Consider the following 17,344-nt stretch of genomic DNA (forward strand, 5'->3'; position numbering starts at 1 on the left):
AAGTTTTTATTTTTGCATTAAAAACTTGGCCTAGAGCACAGTGTTTTGATTGTATTGTTATACACTAAAATACATGGAAGACTTTTCTTCCAAATTGTTATGTAAAATGTGAATTGCTTGTGTTACTTATTAATAGGAATGATAAACTAGATTTTCGTTCGCTTATTGTTTCTATTCTCTCTCTCTCTCACTTGCATGTGTGCACGCTTTCTCTCTTTCTCGGTCTCTCTATTTCCTGAATGCTTTGTCTTGCATTTCTATATGGTTTTACAATTTTGCATCTCACAATCACTTTTCACTCAATAGTAATATGTTTTTTTTCTCTGTGGTGGTCAAGGGAAGGGCATTTTAATCTCTTTGGGATCAAAGAGTCATTTTCTCCTTTGAATTCAGATGAAAACTGATTCCCAGCTGTGCAGTGGTGTGGAGCTTCCAATGAAAATCCACAAAGCTTCTCCTTAGAGCTGAGAAGAAGACAAGTTTACTATTTAATTTACTTCATATCATTTTTCCCTTGGGCTGTAATATACTTGAACTTTGCTGTTTTTCTTGCTGTTAGAAATTTAAGAGAAAACAGAGATTTTTAACTAAGAAACTGTTCAAAAAGCAAAGGAAAATACCTGAAAGAAGCATTTCATATGTGTTCCCCTACTACTTCCTGATAATATTTATAACTTGAAAGAGTCTGTCAGTTCAAGATAATTTCTCTTTAAACAGGTGGTTAAATTACCTGACGTCTGGTTGCTATTTATAATTTTCTTAACAGAAATTCGATTGATTCCATAGGTGTTACGAACTATGGAAAATTAGTGTGGCAAGAAAAGAAACAAGATTCGTGTCCAAATATTTTAAAACTAGAAATCGATTTTAGATGATAATTATCTAATACATTTTAGACGATAATTTTAAAAAATCTGATCATAACCAATATGCATTTGCTTCAGTAGCCTAAAAAACTTATATTAATCTTTTTAATGTCCCTCAATTATCATTTTTGTTACACTAACATAAATAAGCAAGTCACAAAAAATTATTTCAAATTATTATCTTTGTACAATATCTGCTATAGACAAAATTTTAAATAGATTTCATTTTAAGCATAGATGCATTAAATATATAGTTGTTCCCCATCAGGATGAAAATACATATATAAATTATTTATTTTTTTAAAAGTCTATTGGGTTGTAAATCCTGTTAACAATTGCTAAAATTGCCTACCAGTATTTTTGCAAAGTAAACATGAAAAATTACAAGTAAAGTAATTCTAGTTTAGTGCCAACATCTAATGATCTTGGAAGCCATCACTTACATCCTTACTATAAAAATGCTGGACAAATTAAAATTTAGTTTCAAGGCAAACTACTATTGTCTAAATCTGGAGACACAGGTGCATTCAGAGAGTCACAGCCAAAAAATGCTAACCTGGAGTAAAAATTGCTGGAGCAATAAACACAATAGGAACATTCATATGGTAATTTTGATAAATCACTGGAGGCTGAATGTGGACAAGCACAAAAGTGAGAAATTCCTAGGGATCACAGTATTAGGAAGCCCACCACCAATTCATGGGCTTCATCTCCAGAAGGCCCACCAAGTTCACACTCTGAAGATCTTAAAAGATATCCTCATAGCTCTGGCAGGAGAAGAGGAAGAATAATCACTGTGAAATGATTATTTCAGAGCCTTTTCTACAATAAAGGCCTACCCTTCAGGGTAAAAGACTTTGCTGGAGTCTAATCCCATCTGGGGGAAGAATATTTCTTTCACACAGCCTGTGCTACCATTGCACTTTCACCTTACTGGGAGCAAGTGTCAGAATTTCAAGAAACAAAGCGTGGGGAGGTGGGAGGATGCCGTACTACTGGGGAAACATTGTGCCCAGGACCAAGACTCAGGTCTATCGAAACAATAAGATTTAATTCGAAAATTAGAGAACAGTCTCCTTTATCTGTACCTTACCATAAGACAAGGAGGCTCCAGGATAAAAGAATAGATTACAACTGAAAAAGTTGCAAGACACAGGTTCTCTCTGAGGAGGAGTGCTTAGAGTAACCAGGGTCAAGTAATAAGACAAAAATAAAGTGTGATAAAGGAATTTAAATACTCTGTCACCAATAACTGCATTAAACATGAAAATGAGCTGAAATTCTAGAAAGATTAATGTAAATCATCCCACAAAAGGCCTATTTCATTAGTATCCTATAAAACATGTCTAGTTTTCAAGAATAATTATAAGGCAGGCAAAAAGACCAGAAAAAAAATCACAGGCTGAAGAGTAAAGCATTTATCTGAATCAGATGCATACATGACACAGATACTGGAGTTATCAGAGAGAATTTAAAATAAATGAGTGATATGGGCTCTAAGTAAAACATAGACAACATGTAAGAATAGATGGGTAATTTAAGCAGGAAGATGAAAATTCTAAGAAGGAATCAAAAGCAAATGCTGGAAAGCAAAATCACTGCAACAGAAACAGTGCATGCCTTGGATGGACTCAATGGTCGACTCAACTTTGTAAAAGAAAGATTCAATGATACTGAAGATAAGTATATACAAACTTTACAAATTGAAATACCAAAAGAAAATAAGAGAAACAAAGCAAAACATGTAAGAACTATGGCATAATTCTGAAAAAAGTTATATATGCACAATTCGAATGACTGAAGTAGAAGAAGGAGAGAATAGCATGGCAAAAATGTTTGAAGTATTAAAGGCTGTAAACTTTCAAATTAAAAACATACACGAAACCACAAATGTAGGAGCTTGGAAAACACCACTCATGATAAATAACATTTTTTAAAACATTCCATGCCTAGGCATATCATATTCAAATTGTGAGATACTGAAGACAAATGAAAACATCTTGAAAAAGAGCAAAACCCATCATCGACAGAGGGAAAGGATAATAATCACAGCATACTTCTAATCAAACACCATTTAAGCAAGAAGAGAATAGAATAAAACATTTAAAGTGTTGAAAGAAGAAAACACTAATCTTAAATTCTATATCCAGTGAAATTATCCCTCAAAAGTAAAGAATAAATGAAGACTTTCTCAGACAAACAAAACTAAGGAAATTTATTGACTTTAGATGCACCCTTGAAGGAATGTTTTTATTAAATTTAATTTTTTATTAATATATATTATTTTTATTTTTTATTTTTTATTAATATATAATAATTGTACTTATTCTGGTGGTATATATAATAATTTGATACCTGTATACAATGTGTAATGGTCAAATCAGTGTAATTGGGATATCTATCACCTCAAACATTTGCTTTTTCTTTGTTACAGTTCTTCTCTTCTACCTATTTTGAAATATACATTATTGTTAACTACAATTTGCCTACTGTACTATCACATGCTTGAACTTATTTCATCTAACTTACCTCTTCACTGACTTCTCCCCATGCCCTCATCCCTCTGTCCTTCTTAGCTTCTGAAAATCACCATTTTACTCTTTACTTCCATAAGATCCACTGTTTAACTCCCACATATGAGTTGGAAATGCAATTATTTGTCTTTTTGTACATGGCTTGTTTTACATGACATAATAACCTCTAGTTCCATCCATGTTGCTGCAAATGGCAGAATTTTATTTTTTTTTGTGGCTGAATAATATTCCGTTGTGTATAAATATCACATTTTCTTTATTTATCTATTGATGAATGCTTAAGTGGACTCCATTTCTTGGCTATCGTGAATACTGCTGCAATAAAAACGTGAGTTCGGATATTTCTTTTATACATTATCTCCTTTCTTTTGCATATGTACCAAGCAGTGGTAATTCTGTTTTTAGTTTTTGAGGAACCACCATACTGTTTTCCATATGGCTGTACTAATTTAGATTCCTACCAGCAGTGTACAAAGGTTCCCTTTTCTCTGCACCCTCACCAACATTTATTACTTTTTGTCTTTTTGATAATAGCCATGCCAAAGGGGATTAGATGATATTTCATTGTGATTTTGATTTACATATCCTTAATAATGGAGATACTGAGAATTTTTTAAATATACCCCTTGACCATTTGTATGTCTTCTTTGAGAAAAGTCTATTCACATCTTTTTCTCATTTTCAAATTTGATTTTCTTTTTTTCCCTTTTTTTAAAGTTTCTTGTATATTCTGGTTGTTAATCCCTTGTCAGATGGATTGTTTGCAAATATTTTCTCCCACTCTGTTGTTTCTTCACTTCATTGTTGTTGTTGTTTTTCTTTTCCATTTCAGAAAAATTTTAGCTTAATATAATTCAATTTGTCTACATTTGCTTTTCTTGCCCATGCTTTTGAGGTCTTACCCAAACAATCTTTGCCCAGGCCAATATCCTGTAGCATTTCCCCAGTGTTTTCTTTTATTAGATTTATAGTTCAAGTCTTGCGTTTAAGTCTTTAATTTACGAGTTGATTTATAGATATGTTGAAAGATAGGAATCTAGTTTTATTTTCTGCATATAGATGTTAAGTTTTCTTAGCACAATTTATTAAACAGACTGTCATTTTCTTAATGAATGTTCTCGGTGTCTTTGTGGAAAATGAGTTGACTTTAAGTGCATGGATTCTGGGTTCTCTATTCTCATTGGTCTATGTGTCTGTTTTTATGTCAATGCCATGCTGTTTTGGTTACTATAACTGTGTAGTATAATTTGAAATCAAGTGGTGTGATGTCTCCAGCTTTGTTTTTTGCTTAGGATTGCTTTAGCTGTTCGGGGTCTTTTTTAGTCCTACACAAATTTTAGTATTGTTTTCCTATTTCTGTAAAAAATGTCGTTGGTATTTGACTGGGATTGCCTTGAATCTGCAGATCACTTTGGGGCACATAGACATTTGACAGTATGAATTCTTTTAATGTATGGGCATGAGATATCGTGTGTGTGTGTGTGTGTGTGTGTGTGTGTGTCCTCTTCAATTACTTTCATCAGTGTTTTATAGTTTTCCTTGTACAGATATTTCACTTCATTGGTTAAATTTACTTCTAGGTATTTTTATTGTAGTGTTGTAAATGAGATTGTTATCTTGATTTCTTTTTCAGATTAAATGCTGTCGGCATGTAGACATGCTACTGGTTTTTATATGTTGATGTTTTATTCTGCAAATTCACTGTTTGTTTATCAGTTCTAAGATTTTTGGAGGAATTTTTAGGTTTTTCTAAAGATACTATCATATCATCTTCAAACAAAGATAATTAGACTTCTTCCTTTCTAATTTGGATGCCCTTTATTTCTATCTCTTATCTAATTGCACTGGCTAGAACTAGTACTATGTTGGATAGAGGTGGAGAAAGTGGACATCTTTATCTTCCAGATATTAATGAAGAGTTTAATTTTTCCCCATTCAGTATGATAGTATGATATTAAGCTGTGTTTTTGTCATATATGACCTTAAATGTGTTGAGACATGTTTCTTCTGTAGGGTCCAGCCCTACTGGATCTGTTGGTTTTTCTCCTTATGTGAGGAGATGAGAGATCATAGAAATAAAGACACAAGACACAGAGATAGAAGAAAAGACAGCTGGGCCGGGGGAACCACTACCACCTAGATGTGGAAACCGGTAGTGGCACTGAATGCCTGGTTGTGCTGTTATTTATTGGATACAAGGCAAAAGGGGCAGGGTAAAGAGTGTGAGTCAATGATTGATAAGGTCATGTGAGTCACGTGTCCACTGGACAGGGGGCATTTCCCTTTTAGGTAGCTGAGGCGGAGAAAGAGAGGACAGCTTACGTCATTATTTCTTCTATGCTCTTCTCAGAAAGATCAAAGACTTTAATACTTTCACTAATTCTGCTAATGCTATCTAGAAGGCAGAGTCAGGTGTACTGAGTGGAACATGAGCCAGGGATACAAAGCAGACCAGGAGCATGACTGCTGAAGCACAACATCACAGGGAGACAGGCCTCCGGATGGCTGTGGGGGGCCTGACTGATGTCAGGCCTTCCACAAGAGGTGGTGGAGCAGAGTCTTCTCTAACTCCCCCCGGGAAAGGGAGATTCCCTTTCCTGGTCTGCTAAGTAACGCGTAACTTCCCCAGGCACTGATGCTGCCACTAGACCAAGGTCTGCTAGGTAACGGGTGACTTCCCAGGTGCTGGCGTTAGACCAGGGAGCCCGCTAGTGGCCCAGTCTGGGCATAACAGAGGGCTCACACGTCTTCCGGTCACTTCTCACAGTGTCCCTTCAGCTCCTATCTCTGTATGGCCTGGTTTTTCCTAGGTTATAATTATAGAGCAAAGATTATTATAATGTTGGAATAAAGAGTGATGCTTCAAACTAATGATTAATGATATTCATATATAATCATAACTATAATCTGTTTCTAGTATAACAATTCTTATTCTATATAATTTCTTTATTATGCTGGAATAGCTTGTGCCCTTGGTCTCTTGCCTTGGCACCTGGGTGGCTTGCTGCCCACATCTTCTACGCCCAGTTTGTTAATAGATTTTATCATGAAGCAATGCTGAATTTTACCATATACTTGATCAGCATCTATTGAGATTATCATATGGTTTTTGTTCTTAATTCTGTTGATACGATCTATCATGTTTATTGATTTGAACCATCCTTACATCCTTGGGATGAATCTCACCTGATCATGGTGAATGATCTTTTTAACGTGTTGTTGAATTCTGTTTGCTAGTATTTTGCTGAGAATTTTTTGCATAATGTTCATCGGGAATATTGGCCTGTAGTTTTCACTTTTTGTGGTGTCCTTGTTTGTTTTGGTATCAAGATAATGCTGGCCTCAGAAATGAGTTTTGAAAAATACCCTCCTCTTCAATTTGTTGAAATCACTTTAGTAAACTTAGTATGAGTTCCTATTTATGAAATGTTAAACAAATTTCTTCAGGCAGAGAAAAAAAAAGATGTTGGTCAGAAGGTTGAACCTACATGACATAAGAAAGAAGTACACCAGGAAGGAATTAATAAAGCAAAATAAAATATCTAATTTTTCTTCTGAATTATATTAAAAATGAATATGTGTTAAATTCTTCACAATCTTTTTTCCAGAGATTAGAAGAAACAGGTCAGGCATGGTGGCTCACACCTGTAATCCCAGCATATTGGGAGGCTGAGGAGGATGGATCACTTGAGGCCAGGCATTTGAGATCTGCCTGGCCAAAGTAGTGAAAACCTGTCTCTACTAAAAATACAAAAATTAACCAGGTGTGGTGGTGCCTGCGCCTGTAATCCCAGCTGCTCAGGAGGCTGAGGTACAAGAATCACTTGAACTGGGGAGGCAGAGGTTGCAGTGAGCCGAGATCATGCCATTGCACTCCAGCCTGAACAACAGAGCGAGACTCCATTTCAAAACAAACAAACAAACAAACAACCACTTACTGACTCTTTAAAAGAAATATGAAGTAGCTACGTTAAGTTCATACAAAGCTGACTTCAGAACAAGGAAAGTAATCAGGAACAAAGGGCGTTAAACATGATAAATACATACATTCTCCAAGAAGAAATTCTAGGGCAATATCATCCAAATACTGAAATCAAAATACCTTGCAAGAAAAGAAACTACAGATCTATAAATCTTGTGCACAATAAATTTAAAATTCCTCAAAAAAATTAACAAATCGAATATAACAATGTATAGAAAAAGTTATATACCACAAGCAGGTGTGATTTATTATAGACATGCAAGGCTGGTGTTACATTTAAAAATCACTTCATGTAAAACAGAACATAAACAGGATAAAGAAGAAAAATCATATCATCATATCAATTCTAACAACCATTTTATAAAAGCTAACACATACTTATGATAAAAGACAATTCTTGAGCAAATATAAGAGAACTTCCTCAATTTAATAAAGGACATCTCCCAAAAAACCTACATTATTCTTAATTCTTAATGGTGATAAACTGAATGTTTTTTCCCTAAAATCAGAAAAAGAATCTATTTTGTAATCATTGCTAATTCAACAATGTCCTTAGAAATTCTAGCTAGTACAATAAACAATGAAAGGAAATAAAGTATATAGTTTGGAAATGGATAAATTTTACTATGTTTATTTGCAAATGGCATGCTTTGTGTATATAGAAAATCTCAAAGACACTATATTAACAACAACAAAAAAAAAACTCCTGAAACTAATAATTGAATTTAGAAGGTTGCAGGACACAAAGTCAGTATACAAAAGTCAATTATTTTTCAGTGTAAGAACAATGAAAAATTGAGATTTGAAAATTTTATTTATAGCAGCATAAAAATAATGAAATGCTATGGTATCAACTTGACATAAATATGTACAGGATATGCATGCAGAGAAATACAAAACATTAAATCAAAAAATGACTTAAATGGAGAGACTGTCCATTTAATCCGTATTAACAGATTGGTAGACTCACTGCAGTTAAAATGTCAATTATTCCCAACTTTATCCATAGATTCGACTCCATCCCAATTAAAGTGATTTATTCCAGTTCACAAAAAGGTTTACATAACAAAATTACTCAATGTGATCACATCAACAGGGTAAATAATAAACATCATATGATCATATCAATTGATAATTGTGATGGTTAATACTGAGTGTCAACTTGGTTGGATTGAAGGATGCAAAGTATTGATCTTGGGTGTGTCTGTGAAGGTGTTGCCAAAGAAGATTAACAGTTGATTCAGTGGTGTGGGAAAGGCAGACCCACCCTTAATCTGGGTGGGCACCATCTAATCAGCTGCCAGCACCGCTAGAATATAAAGCAGGTGAAAAAAGTGAAAAGGCTAGACTGGCCTAGCCTCCTGGCCTTCGTCTTTCTCCTGTGCTAGATGCTTCTTGCCTTTGAACATCAGACTCAAGTTCTTCAGTTTTGGGACTCAGACTGACTTTCCTTGTTCCTCAGCTTGGAGATGGCCTATTGTGGGACCTTGTGGTTGTGTGAGTAAATAATTAACAAACTTCCCTATATTTGTGTCCTATTAGTTCTGTCCTTCTAGGGAACCCTAATACAATAATTCAAAATAATTTGTCAAGCCCTAACACTCATTTGAGTTTATAAAAAATGCCAAAGTGAAAATAAAATCTTCACTAAGCTATTTTGCACCTATTGAAAAGAAAAAAAAAAAAAAAATCTTAGGTGGAAAGGCAAAAGACCTGAAAAGAAGAAAGGTGAAGAACTCACACTATGATTTTTAAACTTCTATAAAGCTATAGGAACCAATAGAATGTGGTATTGAGATGTATATATATACACACACACACACGGAAAAGACTAGACATTTCAGAAATTGACCCACTTAAATATAGTCAACTGATCTTCAACAATGGTGCCAAAGCAATTCAATAGGTAGTCTTTTCAACAAATGGTACTGAAACAAATGAACATTCACATCAAAAAATTGAACCTACACACACACCTTAAACTTTTCTAAAACATGAATTCAAGATGGATCATAGAGTAAATATAAAATTAAGACTATAAAATTTCTAGAAGGAAACAGGACAATATCTATGTAACCTTTACTACGGCGATAAGATTTTAGAACACCAAAAACAAAATCAAGGAAAACAAAATTGGTGATTTGGACTTTAGTAAAATTAAAAATGTCTGCTCTGTGAAACATACCGTTAAGAGAATGAAGTGATGAGCTAAGACTGAAAGAAAATATTTGCAAAACTCCTATTTTATAAAAGACAGGTATCCAAAATATACATAAAGAAACATAAAACTTAATAAGAAAAGAAACAACTTAATTTATACATGGGGAAAATATCTGAATTAACACCTCATCAAAGAAAATATTTGAGGATTCATCAAAATGGCGGAGTAGAAGCAATTTTGTTTCACCCTCTCCCACAGAAAACTACAACCAACCTTCATTGCTAAGATTATCATCACCAATATCCTAGAACTCAAAATTAAGGCTACGAGAAACCCTGGGGCCATAAAAAAGTGAAAAACTGCAAACAAAAGCAAGAAGAGATTTGTAATGTTCCTAACACAAAGAAATAAAAAATGTTTGAAATGATGGATATCTCAAGTATTCTGATTTGATTACTGCACATTGTATGCATGTATCACAATATCACATGTGCCCTCCAAATATTATAGAATAATTATCTGTTAACTTAAAAAATACAAATGACAAATGAGAGTGTGAACAAATGCTGAAGATCTTTTGTCATTAGGAAAATCCAAATTGATACAATGATATCTCTGCACACTTGCAAGATGATCAGAAAAAATGAAAAGGAAAATACCATAGGGTGAAATAAGCCCATCTGAAAAGATTACATACTGCTTGATATTGCTTATATTGCATTCTCAAAAAGACAAAACTATAGTGACAGAGAACAGTTCAATGGTTGCCCTTGAAACTGCTAAACAAAGAAAACATTTTCAGTGTATCTAGGTAGAAAATAAAATCAAGAAAAAAAAACTGTCTTTATCCTTTTATTCAATACAAAAAGCCAAATAAAGCAAAACAATGTTTATAGAGGGCTGAAGGATAGGGCAGAGATGTCTGATCCCAAACTTAACTTATGGCTTAACATTTCTATTATGTGTAAGGGAAGCAAAAAATCTAATATGAGATATGCAAAAGTGCAAAAATATATTACCCATATAACTCCCCATGAAAACTAAATAATTAAAAGCAATTAAACAAGTCTCAAGGAGCTAGAATATAGGCAAAGAAGAAATTATAATTGGCAATGTTACAGTTAAACACATGCATTAAACCTAAATAGGTATTATAGTTAAAATTTGAATCCAATATAAAAATTGAATCATTCTGGTAAAATATATACTATATAATAACAATTTAGTAGTAGTCATTAATAATATTAATAAACCATTTGTTAACAATAAAAATTATTGAATTTTCTGAAAAGATACTGAATAAAAACATAGAGTTTGAGTATGTTTTTAAAATTTAAAGAATTTATTAGTAAAGTTTAAAATATCAAAGATATTATTTTGAAATATTGGATTTCCCCTACATACTAAGCAAGTATAGATAGGTAGATAGATAGATAGGTAGGTAGGTAGGTAGGTAGATAGATAGATAGATAGATTGATAGATATCACATTTTCTGAAGTTTCTGTGTAGTAGATTGAATACTGCTCCTACAAGGAAATATGACTAACATTTTTTACTTACCTCTTTTCCCAGTCTATCTCTATGTCCCATATTGATGGACGTTATTGTCTTGGAATAACATGCAATAAGGCAGAAATTGTTTAACTGGAAGAATCTTGAGAGAGAGACCCTACCCAATAAGAGGTATGAAAATTCTAATATGAAACTTTCTTTGAGATTTATTTGAGACAGAGAGACAAGGAATACAGAAATTCTGTTCTGTTTAGTTTATCCATGAAACAGTAGTTTAATAGTTAATTTGACTGAGTTAATTTTATATTGGCTAGATTAAATTTTCAGCTATTGCTCAGAAATAATTGCTTGAGTTTTTGAAAAGTTAGTTGTTTCCAAAAAATAAATGTGTATTGCTTTTCTGCCAACTTTGAGAACGCAGCTGTATAAAACTTATAAACCATAGTTTTTTTTTTTTTATTTTATCCAGGTAACATCAGATTAAAATAATCAAAGTTTAATTCCTGGGTATGTAAGATTCTTTTTTCCTTTGAATACAGTTAAATACATATATGTTAGTAATTTTTGACAATCACCACATTAACCTATTTTTGAAAAGCACAGGTTTGAGATTATTATTCTGGTTGCTGTCTCTAGATACTCTCTGTTGTTCTCTACACAGTGAGTTGCAATTTCCCTTAAGAAATGCCAGACACAAGTGTGCGGTTATGATCTTCAGTCTTTACAACAGTATTTTGTTTTGCTATGTTTTGTTTTGATGCAGCTTCAAAACATTACTAGCTCATAAGAAATGCTATCAGGTTGAATCTTTCTACCTTGTGTTTGTGTTGCCTTAAAAATACCATGGTTAATCAAAACTACAATGAGACACCATCTCATGCCAGTCAGAATGGCAATTATTAAAAAGTCAGGAAACAACAGATGCTGGCAAGGCTGTGGAGAAATAGGAACACTTTTACACTGTTGGTGGGAGTGTAAATTAGTTCGACCATTGCGGAAGACAGTGTGGCAATTCGTCAAGGATCTAGAACCAGAAATACCATTTGACCCAGCAATCCCATTACTGGTTATATACCCAAAGGATTCTAAATCATTCTACTATAAAGACACATGCACATGTATGTTTATTGCAGCACTATTTACAATAGCAAAGACTTGGAACCAACCCAAATGCCCATCAATGATAGACTGAATAAAGAAAATGTGGCACATATACACCATGGAATACCATGCAGCCATAAAAAAGAATGAGTTCATGTCCTTTGCTGAGACATGGATGAAGCTGGAAGCCATCATTCTCAGCAAAATAACATAGGAACAGAAAACCAAACACCGCATGTTCTCACTCGTAAGTGGGAGTTGAATAGTGAGAACACAAGGACACAGGGAGAGAAACATCACACACCAGGGTCTGTCATGGGGTGGGACCAAGGGGAGGGAGAACATTAGGACAAATACCTAATGGACGTGCGGCTTACAACCTAGATGACTGGTTGGTAGGTGCAGCAAACCACCATGGCACATGTATACCTATGTAACAAACCTGCATGTTCAGCACATGTATCCCAGAACTTAGTAAAGTAAAAAAATAGAATACTTGGAATTAATTTATTGAATTATCTTATGTATTTTGTAGCTAAACAATGAAAACTGAATATTTTTCAAGCAGAGGTTTGTGATGGAGAAAAGCACATTAAGAAAACACTGGATAACTTTATTCCATGAATAAGCATGGGGCAGACATTTGGTTCTTCTCCCAGTCTTTCTCAGGGGAGGAACACCGACCTTAGGCAATCTGTAATTTTCTCTCAATAGACTGTTTAGCACCATAAACATCTAAATTTGTTGTTTAAATTTTCTTATCAGAAGTGCTTTAGAATGTCCTTCTTCTCTTTAAAGTATTCATTCATTAACTGTTTCCATTTCTGAAAAAAATTCAACATTTGGTTAAAGCACTTCTCAGATTCATGCTACTAAATTACTGGAATTGAAAGTAGTACGAAAAAGTACACAGTTCTTTATGTTTTCTTTTCCTATAAATAGGCTTTAGTTTACTCTTTATAGAAATGTACTTTTAAAAATATAAGGTAAAAATAAATGTAGTAGGCAGTGGAGTTGAGGACACATTCAAGAAATACCAAGTTTGAAGAGTTATTATTTAAGTGTCATGAAATTTGCAATTACTTTTTTGATAATACATCTTAAAGTATTTACGGAAATTCTTTATTTCACTTTGCTATATCCTCTTTATTGATATGTGTTCAGAAATAAACATCTGACAAGTATACATAAAAATTGGTTATATAACAAGAGAGAAAGTACAGAAACTGCCCAGAAGATGGTAAAGAAAGAAAAGCACAGTGCAAGACATCAAAGTTAACTCTAAATTCAATCCCAGAAAACCTGACAAAACTTTATGTGTCAAGTTTCTGTTTTAAAAGTTTACTTTGATACAAAGGGAAGCTAGAATTTTAGTCAAACTTAACAACTAGATAAATTTCTGAAACAGAGAACTCCGCTGTGAAACTGTGTGAATAAGGTGTAGAAAACATAATTCAGTGAGGAAACCAAAATGAATTCAATGTTTGTAAGTGAAAAGCTAGGTATTCACTGTTGAAAAAATGTGTGATGATTGCACTATTGCAAAATAATTAAATTTGTTTATAAAATAAATAGCTTTAAAAATCCCATATTTTTTCAGTTTTTAAATGTTAACTTGGAATAAATATTGTTATAGCCAAATTAAATTAAGATTTTTAGAATCTGATGTAATTCACACAATGGATAGAAAAATAAAAGTATCCAGGTAGCTGATTAGAGCAAGTGTATAACTGTGCTAGTGTCCAACTCTGACTGAACAAGTGAATACTGTGATTTGAATGAGAAATAGGCTCATAGAAAAATACTCAAAAATTCTACATTAGAAAATTAGACTTTTGATTATTTTATATATTCACTAAAATATGTAATGGAAGTGACAGGGGACTAGCATCTGGCAGAAGTGAAGAGATAATTAATTTGCAATTGACAGGTAAGATTTGGGTGATTTTGAAAAAATTGGATGAAGATATTGAGTAGGCAACAAAGAAAGTAGTCTGTACTAGATAGGAGCCTATTATATTCATGGATAAGAATGAGTGGGCTAAATCAAGAGTAGAAGCTCAGAAATAGGACACTGGAAATTCAATATTAGAGTGTTATATAGGAAATGACACTATATAAAGAACCAAAATACATAGACCAATGGAACCCATAAGACAGCACAGAAATAAATCAATGCATTGACAGTCAATTGGTTTTTGACAAAGCTGCTCAAAAACACAATGAACAAAGGACAATATCTTTAATAAATGGTGATTAGAAAACCTAATATTCCCATGCAGAAAAAATGAAATTAAACCCTTATCTCACACAATATGCAAAAATCAACTAAAAATGGATGAAGGCGTTAAACATGAGACTTGAAACTGTAAAAGTACTAGAAGAAAACATAGGGGAAAAGTTCCATGACATTGATCTGAATGATGATCTTTTAGATATGTACTAAAAAGCAAAAATAGATAAATAGGATTACATCAAACTAAAAGGCTTCTGTACAGCAAAGGAAACAATCAATAAAATGAAGAGACAACCTACAAAATGAGAATATCTCTGCAAAACATACATCTGATAAGTTGATATCAAAAATATATAAGGAATTCAAAAAGCTCCATAGTGAGAAAACATAAACAAGTTAAAAAATGGACATAGGACCCCTGAATAGACATTCTTAAAAGAGGCCACACAAATGACAAACAGGTATATGAAAAAATACTCAGCCTCACTACTCAGAGAAACGCAAATTCAAACCACAATGAGCTATCCCCTCACAGCTCTCAGAATGAGTAGCACCAAAAAGATGAGCAATAACAAGTGTTCATGAGAATGTGAAGAAAACAGAATCTTTGTAAACAGCTAGTGGGAATATAAATTAATATAGCCATTATGGAAAACAATTTGGAGGGTCCTCAAAAAACTAAAAGTAGAATTACTATATGAGCCAACAATCCCACTACTGGCTATATTTCCAAAGGCTATCAAATCAGTATGTGTAACAGACATCTGCATTTCAAAATGTTTATTTTAGCATTATTTACAACAGCCTAGATACGGAATCATTCTGTCTATTAAGAGATGAATGGTTAAAGGAAATGTGGTGTATATACCCAGCCAAATAGAACTCAACCTTAAAAAGATGAAAAGCCTGTCATTTGCAACAACATGGATAAACTGAGAAGACATCATGTTAAGTGAAAGAAGCCACAGGAAGACAAATATTGCATAATCTCACTTTTATGTAAAAGATAAAAAGTCAAACTCATAGGAGTAGAGAAGAAAATGGTGGTTATCAGAGGTTGGAGGTGCAGGAATTAGGAAGATGATAGTCAAAGGACACAAACTTGTATTTTGGAGGAATAAGTTCAAGAGATGCATTGTACATCATGATCACTATAGGTAATATGTTGAACATTTGAAAATTGATGAGAGTAAACTTTAAGGGTTCTCATCACAAAAATAAAAGTGAGGTAATGCATATGTTAATTAGCTTGATTTATCCATTCCACAATGCATTAGGTTGGTGCAAAAGTAATTGTGGTTTTTGCCATTAAAACTAATTGCAAAGACTGCAATTACTTTTGCACTAACCTATATACAAATATCCAAACATCATATTGTACACCATAAATATATATAATTTATACCTATAAAAAACAATAAAATATAAATACGTAGAAATAGGAAGACATGTTTTGAGAGGTCAAGGGAGAAGAGAGATAATTTTAAGACCTTTTCTATAATGTTAAATACTTAAAAAGTAAGTGTAGATTGTATGCCATAAATGACAAAATCTTTGCCAACAGATCCTGTTTCATGTGACTCCAGTAAAAGCAATTTCTTTGAAAAAGTAAAACACAAAATAAATTGATGAGGCATAATGGGAAGACGAGGACATAAGAGCAAGGGATAAAAAACAAATATTATTTTAAGAACACTGGTGATATGGTTTGGATTTGTGTCCCTGCCCAAATCTCATACTGAATTGTAATCCCAGTGTTGGAGAAAGGGCCTGGTGGGAGGTGACTGGATCATAGGGGCGGAGTTCCCATTACTGGTTTAGCACCTTCCCCCACTTGGTACTGTATAGTGAATGAGTTCTCATGAGATCTGGTTGTTTCAAAGTGTGTGGCACCACCTGCCTCTCTCTCTTCCTCCTGCTCTGGCTATGTAAGATGTTTGCTCCCCCTTTGCCTTCTGCCATGATTGGAAGTTCCCTGAGGTCTCCCCAAAAGCAGAAACTGCTATGCTTCCTGTACAGCCTGCAGAACTGGGAGCCAATTAAAGCTCCTTTCTTTATAAATTACCCAGTCTCAGGTATTTCTTTATAGCAGTGTAAGAACAAACTAATAAAATTGCCTATGAAAAAAAGAAGAGCGTGACTGATGAATCCAAGAGGAGATTTTTTAAAAATTGAATTTCAATAGTATCTTAATCTATTCACCCATGGTATTCTGCTTGTAAAATGAATTTAAATGTTTATATTTTTGAAAAACATAATTTTCCTAATGTTTTATTTTCCCCACTTTAATAGCAAAAAATCAGCAAAATGTAGTAAGAGAGCAGCAAGCAGAAGGGGACTGAAGGCTAGAAATCATGCCAGTCACAATGATTTTTTTCTTTATTAAGCACATCCGTATGAGCTAATCTTCACTCACCATTGATTTATGCAATTCTAGGAAATCAAAAGGGAAAAAAACCATGAATTCAATGTTTCTCAAGGTAGGGTCAACAGACCACAGGCATCAAAATCGTTTGGGCACTTGTTATGAATACATCCCCCAAGGTCTCTACTAATGGCATATACAAGAATTCTATTTATAATAGAAATCTTAAGTAATATATATGGTGAGATTAGTGAGTAAAATAAGATACAATAAAACTGAAGTTTTGGGAAAAAGGACTAAAAATATTTATTTGAATTAGCAAGATTGAAGAAGTTTGAAGCCTTTGTTCCAAAATCTCAATTATTTTCTCACAATAGAGATTGATGAGGGAGAAGTGGTATGGCATATCTTTAAGGTTCTTTATCTCTAACATTCTATGATCTAACAAAGGCCAGGGCAAGCAAAACAGATATTATTTAAATTGACAATAATTATTATAGGAGTCATTATTTTAAGTGAGATCCAAAATATTCTGTTTCTGCTTTTATTTTTCTGTTTCTTGTTGTCTTTGTTATCAAATTGTTAT

The sequence above is a fragment of the Papio anubis genome, chromosome 13 (assembly GCF_008728515.1).
Source record: "Papio anubis isolate 15944 chromosome 13, Panubis1.0, whole genome shotgun sequence".
Taxonomy (NCBI): domain Eukaryota; kingdom Metazoa; phylum Chordata; class Mammalia; order Primates; family Cercopithecidae; genus Papio; species Papio anubis.